Here is a 16,108-nt window from a genome sequence, read left to right as displayed (position 1 = left end):
CATACAAAAAAGGAAAGACATTCTATGCTCATGGATTGGAAGAGAAAATATTGCTAAAATGTCCATATTACCCAAAGCAATCTACACATTTAATGCAATCTCTATCAAAATACCACCGGCATTTTTCACCGTGCTTGAGCAAACAATCCTAAAATTTGTATAGAACCACAAAAGACCCCAGATAGCCAAGCAATCTTGAAAAACAAAAGCAAAGCTGGAGCCATCACAATACAAGTTATATCACAAAGCTGTAGTGATCAAGACAGCATGGTACTGGCACAAAAACAGACACATAGATCAATGGAACAGAACACAGAACCCAGAAAAAGGATCCTCAATTCTATGGTCAACTAATCTTCAACAAAGCAGAAAAGAATATCCAATGGGGAAAAAGACAGTCTTTTCGACAAATAGTTGGGCAGCAACATGCAGAAGAATGAAACTAGACCACTTTCTCACACCATACACAAAAATAAATTCAAAATGGATGAAAGACCTAAATGTGAGACAGGAAACCATCAAAATCCTACAGAACACAGGCAGCAATCTCTTTAACATTGGCCTAGATACATCTCCTGAGGCAAGGGAAACAAAAGCAAAAATGAACTATTAGGACTTCATTAAGAATAAAAACCTTGTGCACAGAGAAGGAAACAATCAACAGAACTAAAAGGCAAGCTGTGGAATGGGAGAAGATATTTGCAAATGACTTATCTGATAAATAGTATCCAAAATCTGTAAAGAACTTAACAAACTCAACACCCAAAGAGCAAATAATCCATTTAAGAAATGGGTAGAAGACATGGACAGACATTTCTCCAAAGAAGCCATACAGAAGGCTAACACAGAAAAAGCTGCTCAACATCACTCATCATCAAGGAAAGAGAAATCAACTACAATGAGATACCACCTCACACCATCTCAGAATGGCTAAAATGAACAACACAGGATCAAGAGACTTTGGCAAGGATGCAGAAAGGGGAACCGTCTTACACAGTTTTTGGGAATGCAAACTGGTGCAGCCATTCTGGAAAACAAGATGGAGGCTCCTTAAAAAGTTAAAAACAGAACCAACCAATGGTCCAGCAATTGCATTACTAGGTATTTACCCAAAGGATACAAAAATACTCATTTGAAGGGACACATGTATACTCCAATGTTCACAGCAGCATTACCAACAATAGCCAAATTATGGAAAGAACCCAATCATCCATTGACTGATAAATAGATAAAAAAAAAAGAGTTGTGAGATATATATATACATATATGTGGTATACATATATATATACATACATACATCATACATACATACAATGGAGTATCATTACTCAGCCATCAAACAGAATGAAATCTTACCATGTGCAACAATGTGGATGGAGCTAGAGTATATTATGCTAAGTAAAATCAGTCAGAGAAAGACAAATACCATATGATTTCACTAATGTGGAATTTAAGAAATGAAACAGATGAACATAGGAGGAAAAAAGAGAGAGGCAAACCATAAAACAGACTCTTAACCATACAGAACTGAGAGTTGCTGGAGGGGAGGTGGATGCAGGGGATGAATTAAATGGGTGAAAAGTACTAAGGAAAGCACTTGTGATGAGTGCTGAGTGCAACAGGTTAAGTGATGAATCACTAAATTCTACTCCTGAAACTAGTATCACACTATATGTTAACCAACCAGAATTTAAACAAAAATTTGACACTAAAAAAAAAAAAATTTGGAATATATATGTGTGTGTATATATATTTATATGTATAATGGAATATTAGTCATTCATAAAAAAAGAATGAAAAGTGAAGGAGAAAAAGAGAGGAACAAACCAAGAAACAGACTCTAACTACAAAGAACAAACTGATGGTTATGGGGGGGGGTGGGTAAGTTAGTGGGAGGACTTAAATAGGTGATGGAAATTAAGGAATGCACTTAATGTGATGAGCACCAGGTGTTATATGGAAGTTTTGGATCATTCTACTGTATACCTGAAACTAATATTACTAATATTTAATAGTTTTAAGTAAAAACTTTGTAAAAAAAAGGGGATCCCTGGGTGGCGCAGTGGTTTAGCGCCTGCCTTTGGCCCAGGGCACGATCCTGGAGACCCGGGATCGAATCCCACGTCGGGCTCTCGGTGCATGGAGCCTGCTTCTCTCTCTGCCTGTGTCTCTGCCCCTCTCTCTCTCTCTCTCTGTGTGGCTATCATAAATAAATAAACTTATCTAAAATCTTTAAAAAAAAAAAAAAACTTTGTAAAAAAAAAAAAGAAAAAAACAAGAAAAAGATGGAAAATAGTCACGAGATACCCTGTAATCAATTTATAGCAAGTTTTCTAGAAAGTACTACAGAAACTAAAAGAAAGGGAAATTGGCTTAGAATAAAGCCTTTAGAGAGGAAATGTCATGTGAAATATTAAAAAATCAGCAGCTGCTGGACAGGAGGACAAAAAGAAAATGGACAGTCTCGATGGAGGGGAAAGGTGAACAATTATAGAGGTTCAAAAGGGTACACAATATTCTGAAAACTTCAGGAAGTTTTTTGGAGAGTAGCAAATGAGAAGAAAGAGGTCTGAGAAAGTTCACAAAGATGCCTATTATGCTAAAAAGCTGGACCTTTGTCTGACTGAAGGAGGTAAGCCAGGAGAGTGATGTCATCATTAAAAAGATCCTGGCAGTAGTGTGAAGGACAAGACTGAAGGCAAAGGACTAAATCACGAGACAAAACTGTCTTGACCTAATAGTTTATGGAATTATGATGACCCCATTCATCATCAATGATCATTAGGTCTATTACCCAATGGGTCTCAAATTCAGATAGATATTTAGAGACTGTAGGTGCTGATTTATTTTAGAAAACTGTTTATATGGTATAATCTCAATCAAAAAGCATGGCAGGAATTTCATAGGAATTATATCAAGATGTCAAAATATGAATAACAACTAGCTCTGGGTAGTGGGGATACAGGTCATGTTTTTCTTCTTGTTAATATTTCACATTCTCTACAAGGTAAAATTAAAAATAAATCCTACAGCAATTCCTTGAAACTTAAAACTGGCATTCACCCAAAATGGCCAGAGATTCCTTTACAACATAATTGACCCAAAGCCTCCCCTTCACCACCATGGCCCACTATACATAAAATACTCATTCCTACATCAGAACCTAAACCCATGTCCTCTCTGTTTCTGTAGCATCTTATTGTTCTGAATATCTAAATCCCAACTTCATACCACCAGCTAGGCTGATTTTGTATATGAAACATCAAAAGCTCATTATCTGTGGTATACATTGTGATAACTGATATTATTTATTGAAAGCCTTCCTAAATGGGTCTCCAATCTGTTCTTTCTACAGTTTTTTACAAGGATATCAGAGCAAAATCAGTCCTATTCCAACACAAATATTCAGACATGACTCATTTATGGGTATCCATGCATATAATTACACCAATATATTGATCAACTACAAATTATGTATATAACCGCTACTGAAGGGGCACCTGGGTGGCTCAATCAGTTGGGCATCTGCCTTTGGCTTGGGTTGTGATCTCAGGGTCCTGGGATCGAGCCCCACATCAGGCTTCCTGCTCAGTGGGCAGCCTGCTTCTCTCTCTGCCCCTCCCTTCTGTTCATGCTCTGTCTCTTGCTTTCTCTCTCAAATAAATAAAATCTTTAAAAAAAAATACTAAAGAGTTTTAAAATCTATCATCTCAGAAAAGATTGCTTATTGTTATGAGTTGAATTGTGTCCCCTCAAAATATACAAAAATATACCAAAATCCAAACTCTGAGTACCTGTGAATGTGACCTTATTTAGAAAGATGGTCTTTACAGATGATCAACTTTAGATGAGGTCATTAGGGTAGATTCTAATCCAATTATGACTGGTGTTTTTATAAAAGAAAATTTGGACACAAAGACAGAAACACACACACAGAGATCACCACATGAAGATGAAGGCAGGGCAGGACGATGCATCTATAAGATATACCAAAGATTACCAACAAACCACCACAAGCTCAGAGACAAGCCTGTAATAGATTATCTTCCTCATAGCCATGGAAGGAATTAACCCTGATGACACCTTAATCTTGGAATTCCAGCCTCCAGAACTAGACAACGATAGTTGTCTTAAACTACTGGTACTTAAACTACCCTGTTCATGGCACTTTGCTATAGCAGCCCTAGCAAAATAATACATCTACTAAGGGAAACCAGGACTTTTTTTTCCCTTAGAAGTCACTAAAGACAAAAACATTCTGAAGAAAGACTGCAAGTCAGAAATAATAAATTTTCTTGCTATTCAATAGCTAAGTCAACCTAGTGCCAAAAAATTTTAAGGACAGAGTTTCATTTGGATAGTACCATTTATACATACAACAACAGCACATAATCAAACAGAATATTATCCAATAGCTACCAGGACATGAAAAAAACCATGAAATTATATAGATTTCCTTTGTCTTGCAAAAGAGTTGCTCTATGCTTTTTTATGTGCCTGTGAGAACACAATTTGACCTATAATCAAAAGGTAATATAATCAGTTGCTTGATATGAAAAAGTGAAATCAGCATAGATCAGGAATGGGCTCTGGAATGACACATACTTTACTTCAAATCCTTGCTGTGTTACTCATCTTCTATGTGACTTGACTGAGCAAATTACTTAACCACATTTGGGCCTCAAATTCTTCACCAGCAAAATGAGAATTTTACATTTTACATAAACGGATTAAATAATATATGAAATATGCTTAGCATATAATAAGAGTATTTTATTATTTATATAAAAAGTAAAATTCATAAATTAAGAATATTATACACTTCTCTTGGGGAGGACAACTATTAGGTAAGTTGATGTAAGAACAAAACTCTCCATCATACACACTACATATATAAAAATACAGCCTTGGCTAGTTCCTTACTATATGACGCAGGACTTTCAGAATTTTAAAACTATCTGTCAAAACTGAAATATAAATAGGATCTTGGTGACTTTTGGCTCTGTCACAGATCAGTCCGTATGTTGCTTTCAAAGCTCTGTAATACCACTCTCTTATTCTTTCAGGTCACTAAGTTCTAGCCAGTCTAAGACAACTACCTTTACAACTTAGACTAACATGAGACTGACTTTAATAGTATAGCACAATCCACCATAATCCTCTACCAGATATTACTGATGTGTTTTTTTGTCTTTTTTTAAAATATGAGTCTTATAAAATACACATCTCCAAAGTGTAACTTATGGGCAGTCCAGGTGGCTCAGCGGTTTAGCGCCGCCTTCAGCCCAGAGCCTGATCCTGGAGACCCCGGATTGAGTCCCACGTCAGGCTCCCTGCATGGAGCCTACTTCTCCCTCTGCCTGTGTCTCTGCGCCTCTCTCTCTCTCTCTCTCTCTCTCTCTCTCTCATGAATAAAACAAATAAAATCTTAAAAAAAAAAAGTGTAACTCAAATAAAGGGGACTTATTTTAAAATTTGTATGTTTTGAGAAATATATATATAAACAATGCAAAACCCAATCAATCCCCAAAATTCAAAAGGACTTTGTTATCTCATGCAAACTCTACACAACATACAAATTATACTTCAACTGTTTATTGCAATACTTATAAACTGAAATTTATACCTACATTGACATATAAAGAGAGAGAAGAAACTACATAATTAAGTCCAAAAAGACTGTAATTATTATACAGAGGATAAGGGTATTTTTGTTAATCCATTTATCAAAAACAGCTATCTACATTGGCCAAATTTGTTGGCAAATATATCAACAATCCACTTCTTGTGAGACAGGCAAATGGTAATTATTCTTAGCATCTTTTAATAAACTTTGGTGAGCTATAAAAAAATGTTCAGGTGTAATGCTATTAAAACATGTTCAAAGCTAAAATTCCATGATATTACCAACAAAGCTAATGTGAAGACCAAAAAAGTATTTTCCTAAATATTTATGAAAAATGTTTTGCCTTCATACTTAGTGTAGTTCCTTTAACTTAAATATACTTTGTAGTTTAATTTTTAAAAAATGAACCTGCTTCTTGCTAAAAAATAGCACAAAGGCTGCTTTTCAGAAAGTTATGCAATTCTTTTTTAAAAATTTTTTTAAAGATTATATTTATTTATTTGAGAGAGAGAGATCATGAGCAGGGTGACGGGCAGAGAGAGAAGCAGACTCCCTTCTCAGCAGAGAGCCCGATACGGAGCTCAATCCCAGGGCTCCGGGATCATGACCACATGGAAAGAAGATGCCAACAGACTGAGCTACCCAGGTACCCACAATTAGTTTTTATTTACAGAGAGATAATTAGATTGGCATACTTAAGCAAAATAGAGTACTAAGAAAAATTCTTAGATCTTATATTCTTTTAAAAAAATTATTTTAAAAAACCTGCTCCTCCCCCCAGCTCATGCTCTTTCTCTCAAATAAATAAAACATTTTTTTAAATGATTTAAAGTTAGCAAATGCCACATCCCTATTTATTCATGATACCACAGTAATATCATTTTAGGTGATCCCAAATTATAATTTTTTTAAAGATTTTATTTATTTACTTATTTGAGAGAGAACAAGAGTTAGAGAGTACAAGCAGGGGGAGCAGCAGGAGAGGGAGAAGCACGCTTCCTGCTGAGCAGGGAGGCCAATGTGGGGCTTAATCCCAGGACACTAGGATCATAACCCGAGCTGATGGCAGATGTTTAACCTACTGGGCCATGCAGGTGCCCCAATTCTAAATTATAATTCTAAGAATTTTTTCAAAAGGTAAATAACAGCAATAGAAAATTAAATATAGGGCAGCCCGGGTGGCTCAGAGGTTTAGCGCCTGCCTTCGGCCCGGGGCATGACCCCAGGGTCCCGGGATCGAGTCCCGCATCGGGCTCCTTGCATGGAGCCTGCTTCTCCCTCTGCCTGTGTCTCTGCCTCTCTCTCTCTCTCTCTCTCTCATGAATAAATAAATAAAATCTTTAAAAAAAAATTAAATATACTTTCTTTTTCTCTTAAAGTCTTCATGTAGAAATATTTTTAAAAATCACAAATATATTAAGAGAATATAATCTGTTCATTATTGGCAAAAGACTGTATCAATAATTATCCCCTAAAGGGCAATGACTATGCTTTTATCTACCTCATATGCAGTAAGCGTGGCACGAACTTAATAAATAGGTGTTAACTATCCATACCTCAAGAACAATAAGCATAACAAAATTCTCATAAGAATCAAATAATGGCAAAATCCTAAATGGCTGGGATGTCAAAACAGGCCATGAACAAAATTTTACAACATGCATATCTAACATTAAAAGAAAAATCACCGTTTTGCCCACAGAAAAATTCTGAGATCACATCAGGAAATTGTGTATTGTGTATTGGTTATGTCAATAGAAAATACACAGCCAATGCTAGTTTTGAAATAATCTCAACTCAGTCTAAAGTGAAGTCATTAAGGACTGAGAAGAAACAGTGTAGATATTTAAGTAACTATAATCTTGAATCCTGGTAGTATACATATGTTTTATAAATACATCTATACTGTTTTTTCCATATTTGGATGTTTCTGTAAATAACACATCACCTTTCTTCAAGGAGATACAGAACTAAGAAAATAAAATGTTATATATGGACTATAGACTGTTGTGTCTCACTGGCATCTCTGGTTTTAGCATTGCTGGTTTGGTGTTTAATCTATATTCTCACCACTACTGCCCAGATTCATATTATAGTCACAAAGAAAATAAGTTAGGGGCTAATTTCCTCTACCTACACCTTTTCTGTTGAGTTTCACCAACCTGCTAGAGCAACAAGGGCTATCTAACCAGTGTAGAAAATTCCTTATATTACACATTACAGATGTTCACCAGAACTTTCAACTAGACAAGAAATGCCTTTGAAATATTTATAGGCAGGCAGGCAGACAAGCGCGTGCGCGCGCGCGCACACACACACACACACACATATATATACACACACAGAGCTCTCTCTCCAGACAGAAAAGGTACAGAAATGAAAGAAATCATATTTAGTGAGTGTGAACAAATAAAGCAATGCTAAATAAAAAGTGTACTGAATGTTGATATCTGATTACATTGGTTCTCTCCTCCCCAAACTAACATGCTAGGGAAAATTTCCTACCAGAAGCTGCTGAATACATAAGATAATTGACCTAAAATAGAGAAAAATATGTTACCTGGTTTGCTTGTTAAAACACAACTACCCTGAGAATGTTTATAGCACTGACAAAGCTACTATTAGTAGCTTCACCTTCCCTTAAAAGAATGATTACTACTATCGCAAGTTTCCTAGTACATATTTATAGAAGGAAGCAAATATTTGTTAAGCCAAGTTTCTGGTCTTGAGGCAAGAGATTTGGGAGAAGATAGTTTTACAATAGGATACATTAACTCCATCTCTAGTTATATTGATATTTTTTCATAGGCGAGGCATGGCACTGTGTGAATATTATGACTCAAGCTTACTCATCTCAACGAAGAATGAATTAAATTTGTTAGAGTAAAAACCTGAAAGAGAATGTACATGCATGTAATTCTAGGTTGCCATTTTTAGAAAAGGGTTTTTCTCCAGAGATTTTAAAAACGTGTTTCCACATTATTCTATTTGTGCTATTCTCACTTTAGTGCTCTGGTAAGTTGGTTGCTAAATAGAAACAAGAAACAAACTCACTTTCAAACAGAAAGTCGTTTGTGATCTGACCATCGCATAAGCTACAAAAAAAAAAAAAAGCGATTTGTCAGTCTTAACTGTCAAAATATACCGAAAAATAGATACATGTATATGTAAAGAGACACTTATATTTGTGTCCATTCCTATTTTCCCAGAACAGATGCCATGAAGAGATCAGAAAACTGACTCCAGGGTAAGAAACCTACAGACAGTTTTATTGTACCCAAACTACCATTTTTTCCAGGGAAGTCCAGAAAATAAAGAAGAAAATCACAGGCTCTGTAGGACACATATAGCCTTCTCATTCTGTAAGCAGCTTTCAGGCTGATAAGGCTTCAGTGTTTTTCCCCACAGAAAAAAATAGTCTAAGAGAGAACCCTCTCCTGCATTCACAGTCACCAAGTTATATAAGCCTGTAGATGGTCTTTAATCACAGGCTACCACAGTGGTCAGTCAGCCAGTACCCAAAGATGACAATGTGGACTGAAGAAAAGAGTGTTTTGAATGGAAGTCAGGAGAACTGAGTTTTATTCATGGCTCTGGATTTACTATATGGTCTTGGGTAAGTTACTTAAACTTCTCTGGGCCTTTGCCTTTTATTTGTTTTATTTTATTTCATACGCAAAATAAGAGGTAATCAAAAAAACTTTAATTATGGCTAGAAGGACACCAAAGAGCATGTAGATCCATCCACAAATTCACAGATGAGGACAGAAAGCAGAGAAACATGACCACTCACAGGTGATTAGACTATAAATGTTCCAACAGTCTTCACAGGTCCAACATTTTAAAATTTATTTAAAAGGACAAATCGTTATGTCAAGTTTTTTGACATGTCAAAGAAAATGCGTAAAAGGCAAAAAGATAATCATCAAATTTGGAATGATGATTATCTCTTCAAGAAGCCTTAAGGGAATACCATCGGGAAGAGCTTTGATTGTACTGGTAATATTTTATTTCTCAAATGAAGTCTGCAGTACAGGGCTGTTTACTTTTCTCTATATATCACATATTGTCTGAAATACTTTCTAATCATTTTTTAAGTGACCACCAAACATCTTTAACCAAAAGCTGAATGAAATAAATGAAAACATTTCTCTGGAATATTAAAGGTCAATGGAAATAGTGCATGGACATCAAACATTCTCCTGTTGAGCTTAAAAGGTAAGTATCAGTATGATCCCCTAATATATGAAAAAAAAAAGCGCTTGGCTGTAAATATATTTATATATGTGTTGTGCACCTCCACACACAAAAAAACACATGTATCCATATAAAACTATGTCCACTTTCCAGCCTAGTAAAATATTAAAAGTACACAAACAGCACAAAACACAAAATGAACTCTATTATTAGTAGCATGATTAAGCGACTTAAGAATACTGAGGTACCTAATAATTTGTACTCTAAACATCTGCCTAAAAAAATACTTTCAGGAGTCACATCTGATAGCCTAGTGTTTAATCTTCAGGGTTCTTTGTTTGTTTTTACTGAGACTACAGTGATTTACCTAAAGTAACCAGAGGCCTTTCTAAACCTTTACAATGGAACCTACCTGTAAAAACTAAGTCCCTCTGAAATCTCTGAAATTTTCCAACAAGAAAGTATAGGTCATTCAGCAAAATATATTTACTGTATACTACCATAAAAGCTATTTAATTGTTATCATTATGATGCAGATATATAATGGAAACAGATGTTCCTTTTTCCTTTCAGCAAAGCACAGGAAAAGCATAAACTTGCTGATATTGCATGGACTACTATCATAGCACAATAGAGGAAAAAAGACATTAGCACATGACAATATTAGTTTTTACTACACAACTAATTGCATAAAAAGTATAACTTGAGATCATTAAATCAATATAATTTTCAGCACTACAGAAGGGAAACAAATAGATTTGTATAACCAGCCTATTTCACATCTGCAGTTGAGAAAATACTTCTGAGAGACTAAGTATATGCAAAATGCTGCCACTGCTTTCAGAAGACAAGGAAAGAGTGTTCTGTTTTCTTTGCTCATGTAATATAAATTAGAATGCTGCCTCTACAGAGAAATTTTTTAAATCGTATCAGTATAAACCAGAAGAACCTTTCTGGAAAAACAATCTGGGAATCGATATCAAGAACCTTAAAAAACAGTCTGTACCATCATCTAAGCAAATTCTTTTGTAATAATACATTGTAAGGAAATAACCAGAAGGATGAATAAGATTTATTTAAAATGTCATTCATCATCATTTTATTTACAATAATGGAAAATTAAAAATCTAACTCTCCAATAGTAGAACAATGATTAATTAAATCATACATGTTAAAACATTAAAGTCAATATAAATGACTTTAATAATTTTAATTATACAGCAAATTTTTCACTGTATGATGCCAACCGAAAAAAGCAGGATACAAAGTGGTATATCTATCTACATATGTATAAATAAAACATGTAAATGCTAGGAGGAAAAAGGCTTAGAGAAAATACACCAAATGTCATTTCTAACTTTTGCAAATTATTATGAGCAAATACCAGCTTTTTAATCACAAAGTTATATTTTCTTTAAACAATTAAACAATTCTATTTCTATGTTCTAATATTCTATGTCCTTGTTCAAAGTTTCTAAAACTTCTTTGCATCAAACAATCCTATAAGTATTTATAAATAAATTGACTTAAAGTTATGTTGCTATATTACTTGATCCTAAAATCTGGCATACAAAAAAAAGTGTGTGTCAATCACACAGACAACACTTTTCCTATGTCAAATAAGATACTTAGAAATTAGAGATAATTTTTATGAGACAAATATTATAAATGGTTACATAAGAACTATTAACATGATGATTTTTAAGTCACCAAGTCAAAGAAATGTTTCAATTAAAACTATCTCTGAACCAGATAGAGTAGCCTATTAATTGCTCTCCCCAACAGGCCAATAAAAAGTTTGCCATGGCTCTTATTAGGATTCCTGGTTTCATGATTCTATTTTTACAGAAAGGAGCTGATTTGTCTTAGGCTATTACTGTCTATTACTTCTAGAAGTCTTGAGGAAAGGTGGGAAGCAGCAAATTCTGGCAATCTGCCTAAAGAGAAATCAATGAAACAAATTAATCCTTCGCAGGCTGCAATGACACAGTAATCCATCATTCAGAGCTGCTTTTATATAGCAAATCAGAGAGCAGAGGAAAGAGCCCTGGGGGACATCACAGACAACAACTTACACCAACACTGGGAAAATACTGAGGAATCAGTTTATTTAAAGAGGATAGATTTCAGTTGATTGCCTATTTCGTCAAATAAAGATTTTTTCTTTCACAGTGTAGTGAATCCAAGGCCCAGTGACTTTATCTTCAGAATTCAGTACCAAATATCCTAGCTGACATCAAGAGGGGATGAATGTTTTTAAATAATTAGCATCATTAATCAGTATAAACAAATATCTAGCTAGAGTAATATTACTTTTTCCATTAAAATTCCAGGTGTTAAGCACATTCCTTGTTTTCAGCAGGGATTAACTCTATATGCAGCCACTAATCTACAACTTAATTGACCAATTCCTGGTAAACCGCATATGAAGTATCTTTTTCATATATAAAATATAACCATTCACAATATGTGTAACTTTCTAAGTACTCTGTTAAGTTTAAAGACTTGAACATTTTAATTTCACCTCTAGCCATAAAAGTTCCAACAGCAAGTTAAATTATAAAAAGACTTGCTTTGGGGATTTCTGGGTGGCTCAGCGGGGTTTAGTGCCTGCCTTCAGCCCCGGACGTTATCCTGGAGTCCCAAGATGGAGTCCCACATCAGACTCCCTGCATGGGGCCTGCTTCTCCCTCTGCCTGTGTCTCTGCCTCTCTTTCTCTCTGTGTCTCTCATGAATAAATAAATAAAATCTTTAAAAAGAAACAAAAATTGCTTTGAAATAATAAGCAGTTCTTTAGCTTTTAATGTCATCAACAATGCTGAAAGATGAAATTAAAAGTGGTTTCTTTTTTAAAAAATAAACATATCAACGTACAGCAATTCATTCACACTGAGTATATTTATTTATACATACAAAAGAACACCTAAATTTATTCATGCCTGTGTAGAAACTCCTGCACCTGAGTATGTCTTACTGGAGTAATGTATTCTGAGTGGAATTATACTTCCTAGATGGAAACTCAGAACAAGAACGATAAAGTCACAGTAAATTACTATTGTTAAATACATGCATCACTTTTGTGGTTAAATGTAAGACATGAGAGAAAAGGACTTCCAAGAAATAAACAAAACAAAACAAAAAACCTATCACAATGGTCCCTGAAATGTTAAAACCCAGAATATCTAATCACAGATGAAAAATAGAAAGGAAAAAAAAAAGGTTAAATAAATGCTACCTCGTCAATTTTTGAGGGGCATCTTCGATTCTGCAGTGCATGGCCATATGACTGCAATTCCTGGCCATGCTGATACATTTTTAATTCAATACATGGATCTAGTATTTATTGATTTAATAAGGTTAGGGTATTACATTGTTGCTGCTACTGATGAACTGTCAGCAATTCAACCTAGTAAAATCTTACAGAGAAATATATATTTTAGGGGAGCGAGAAACAACAGCTATGTAAATGTAATCCCTTCACTACATACGACAGTGGCAAGAGCAAAGCCCCTTCTTTCCTAGACTGTGTTGAGCGAGCTCCAGACATTTGCTCTTACTAAGGATGTTGGCCACCAACTGATTGAGGTTACAGTGAGGGGACTGGAGCAGAGCCTCACAGGTACACCTTCAGAACTAGGGAAAGCAAGGATTTATCTCCCAGTTTCCACCTGTGACCTCTCCTCATAGGTTCTGCAGCATGTACACACGCGGGAACATACACATGCACATACACACACCCAAAGACCTGAGCCCTTATCTTGTCACCTAACAGATGTTTAAAGGAGCCTTCTGGGATTTCTCTCTCTAGACCCTAACATTGTGTATGCTTTGTTAGCATGCAGGTGTACATCAAAGAAGGGGGGAAGCTCACTTTCTCAAAACCAACTCTGCCAAAATACAACCAAAGGAGACGGGCTTTAAAAGCTATGTGAGGGGATCCCTGGGTGGCTCAGTGGTTTAGCACCGCCTTTGGCTCAGAGCATGATCCTGGAGTCCTGGGATCGAGTCCCACATCGGGCTCCCTGCATGGAGCCTGCTTCTCTCTCTGCCTCTCTTTCTCTTTCTCTCTCTCTCTCTCTCCCATGAATAAATAAAATCTTTTTAATTTTTTTTTAAATTAAAAAGAGAAAAAAGCTATGTGAAAGTAAGGAGGTGGTACGGGATCCAGAATCAGAAAAGGGGAGAAAAATCCACCAAAGTTGCTGAAGCACTTGGGGACTATCGGAAAGCTTTTTGCACTGCTGTGCTACCCTGCTTGTGGGCTTATTTTCCCAACGTAGACACCTGGGAAGCATGTTGTACTCCAGCTTTTCCCCCCGACTTTGAAGAAACGGATAATCTAAGGAGTGGTGCTGCTGCTGGGGTCAGTAAAACTATGCTAATTGGTGAACCTAATTGCTTCAAGCAGTCCTGCCTCTAAACATGGAGAGCAGAGTTGATGGAGTCAGTCTGTTCCTAATAAAATGAAGAAGCACTGAATTAAATTCCCAAGGAAGGCACTATAAAAGTTTCCACAGTGTAACCAAATGACTTCACCTATGCTATTACCCCTAAGATGACATCTTTGAAAGAAAGCAGAGCCCAGTCAGGCTCCATATTCATAAATTGGCTGAGCTTAGGCCAGTGAATCTGGATTGATTTAAAAAGGCTTTTTCATCCTTCCAATCAAATGAAGTCACTGTTAATTAGATGCTTTCTGTTAACAATGTCACTCTTGCCCGCATTACCTGCTCACACTCGCAGCGCCTCTAGTGCAACATCTGGAGCAGCAGCTCCCCTGCAATCAGTCCTCCCAGGTTTGGCTGGAGGGTGGTGGTATTTCCGTTTCTCCATCCCTGTCTGAAGGAACATACTATTCAGTGTACTGATGGCGACATACATACCCACGCGTCTCATCTGCAAGATGATAAAACAAATACGGGGTCCTCCAAAACAGTTGGCATGAACTACACAGCGGGTCCCCCCCCCCCCCGGGCAGTTCCCGCCCCGTGGAGAGACGTTTTCCGAAAACACCAAAGGCCACAAAGTTCTCTCCCACGGACTTGGAAGCTTTCTTAAGACCGAGTTGCTCCTGAAACTAGGAAACTTTGGGGCCGCGCCGCAAGCCTTGCTCCTTAGCGCTCTGCCCCCCCCCCGCCCCGCCCCAGGCGGTCTGGGCGCCCAGGGCCCCGCGAGCCCCTAGACGGCCTGGAGCACGGCCGCCCCGCGCAGGCGCAGAGTGCTGGAGCCCCGGGGGCGCGAACCCGCGCCGCGCCCACCTGCTGACTACGACGACTGGGAGTCTCTGAACTTCACAAAGTTGGCCAGAAGCCGCCCGCACTCCCTCGGGCCCCCCCCTTGCAGGGAAGCTTGCAGCCCCGGCTCCTCAGGGAGCCTGGGTGGGCTTGGGTGGGCCTGGGTGGGCCTGGGTCTCCGCACGCCGCACAGCCCACCTGCGGCACCGACGGCACCGCGACCCCTGACCTCGGGCGGGACCCCGCGGCCCCCGCGCGCAGCCCCACGCCTGCGTCGAGCGCCCGGAAGCCAGCGCGGCGAGCGAGGCTTCGCGCCCGGATGTGGGCCTCGCTTCCGGGAGCCGCTGGCCCGGGCGGCTGTGCGGCCGGAGGGGACCCCCGCGTCGGGGGGAGCAGAGGGGAGGCGGACGGAGCGGCCCCGGGGCCCACGGGGGAGCCCGGCTGGCGGAGGGCAGCACCGGTTCGCAGGGGAGCCCCCTCCCCACCGGAGCCAGGGCCCACGGCCTCCGGCCGCTCTGCTCCGAGGGCGCCACCGACAGATCGGGCCCTGGCGGTCGGTCCGGGGGCCGCAGGCCTTCATGGCGGGCGGGGGGGGGGGTCCTGAGCCAGGGCGGCTGACCAGGCCGTGCACCGCACCTGGGGCAGCACCTGCGGCCTTGTCCCGGACTCCGGGCCGCCTGAGCATCTTGGGGACCACAGCCTTGGGGGCGTCCGCCTGTCGGGGACGCGGGACGGGCGAGGGGGGCGGGGCGACAGTGAGGTCGCATTTCCTCGATTTCCTCGACCTCCCGGAGGGCGGACCCACAGCAGATGGGGTAGATGGGGTTAGACAGTCACGGTGGAAGGGCAGGGCCATGCCGAGACAGGCCCACTCTGCAGTTGGGGCTCGCAATTACGGGCCTTCAAATGTCTGACCCCCAGGGCCTCGCCCGCAAGAGAGTTTGGGGAAAGGAACCTTTTCCTGGGACTCTTTGATGCCCGGCACGTGGGCTCAGGGAGGAAGGCAGACAATAGCCGCCGCCGCCGCCGCCGCCGCCACACCTGCGATCT

The 16,108-nt window shown here is 39.0% G+C and overlaps 1 long non-coding RNA gene across 7 annotated transcripts in view; it reads right to left on the bottom strand.

Annotated features, from left to right (window-relative positions):
• The window catches only part of LOC144293663 (uncharacterized), a 652,264-nt gene that overhangs the window by 626,190 nt on the left and 9,966 nt on the right, over window positions 1-16,108 (bottom strand). For 6 of the 7 annotated variants that reach the window (XR_013360887.1, XR_013360908.1, XR_013360900.1 and 3 more), the window contains exon 3: window positions 14,552-14,659. This is a non-coding gene — a long non-coding RNA (uncharacterized LOC144293663). Of the gene's footprint in view, window positions 1-14,551; window positions 14,664-16,108 lie in introns of all 7 variants that reach the window. The other variant, XR_013360891.1, reaches the window with a different exon arrangement.

Source organism: Canis aureus, chromosome 2, assembly GCF_053574225.1.
Source record: "Canis aureus isolate CA01 chromosome 2, VMU_Caureus_v.1.0, whole genome shotgun sequence".
Classification (NCBI taxonomy): domain Eukaryota; kingdom Metazoa; phylum Chordata; class Mammalia; order Carnivora; family Canidae; genus Canis; species Canis aureus.
Note: the sequence above shows the minus strand (reverse complement) of the source record. Positions and strands in the feature narration are given on the sequence as shown.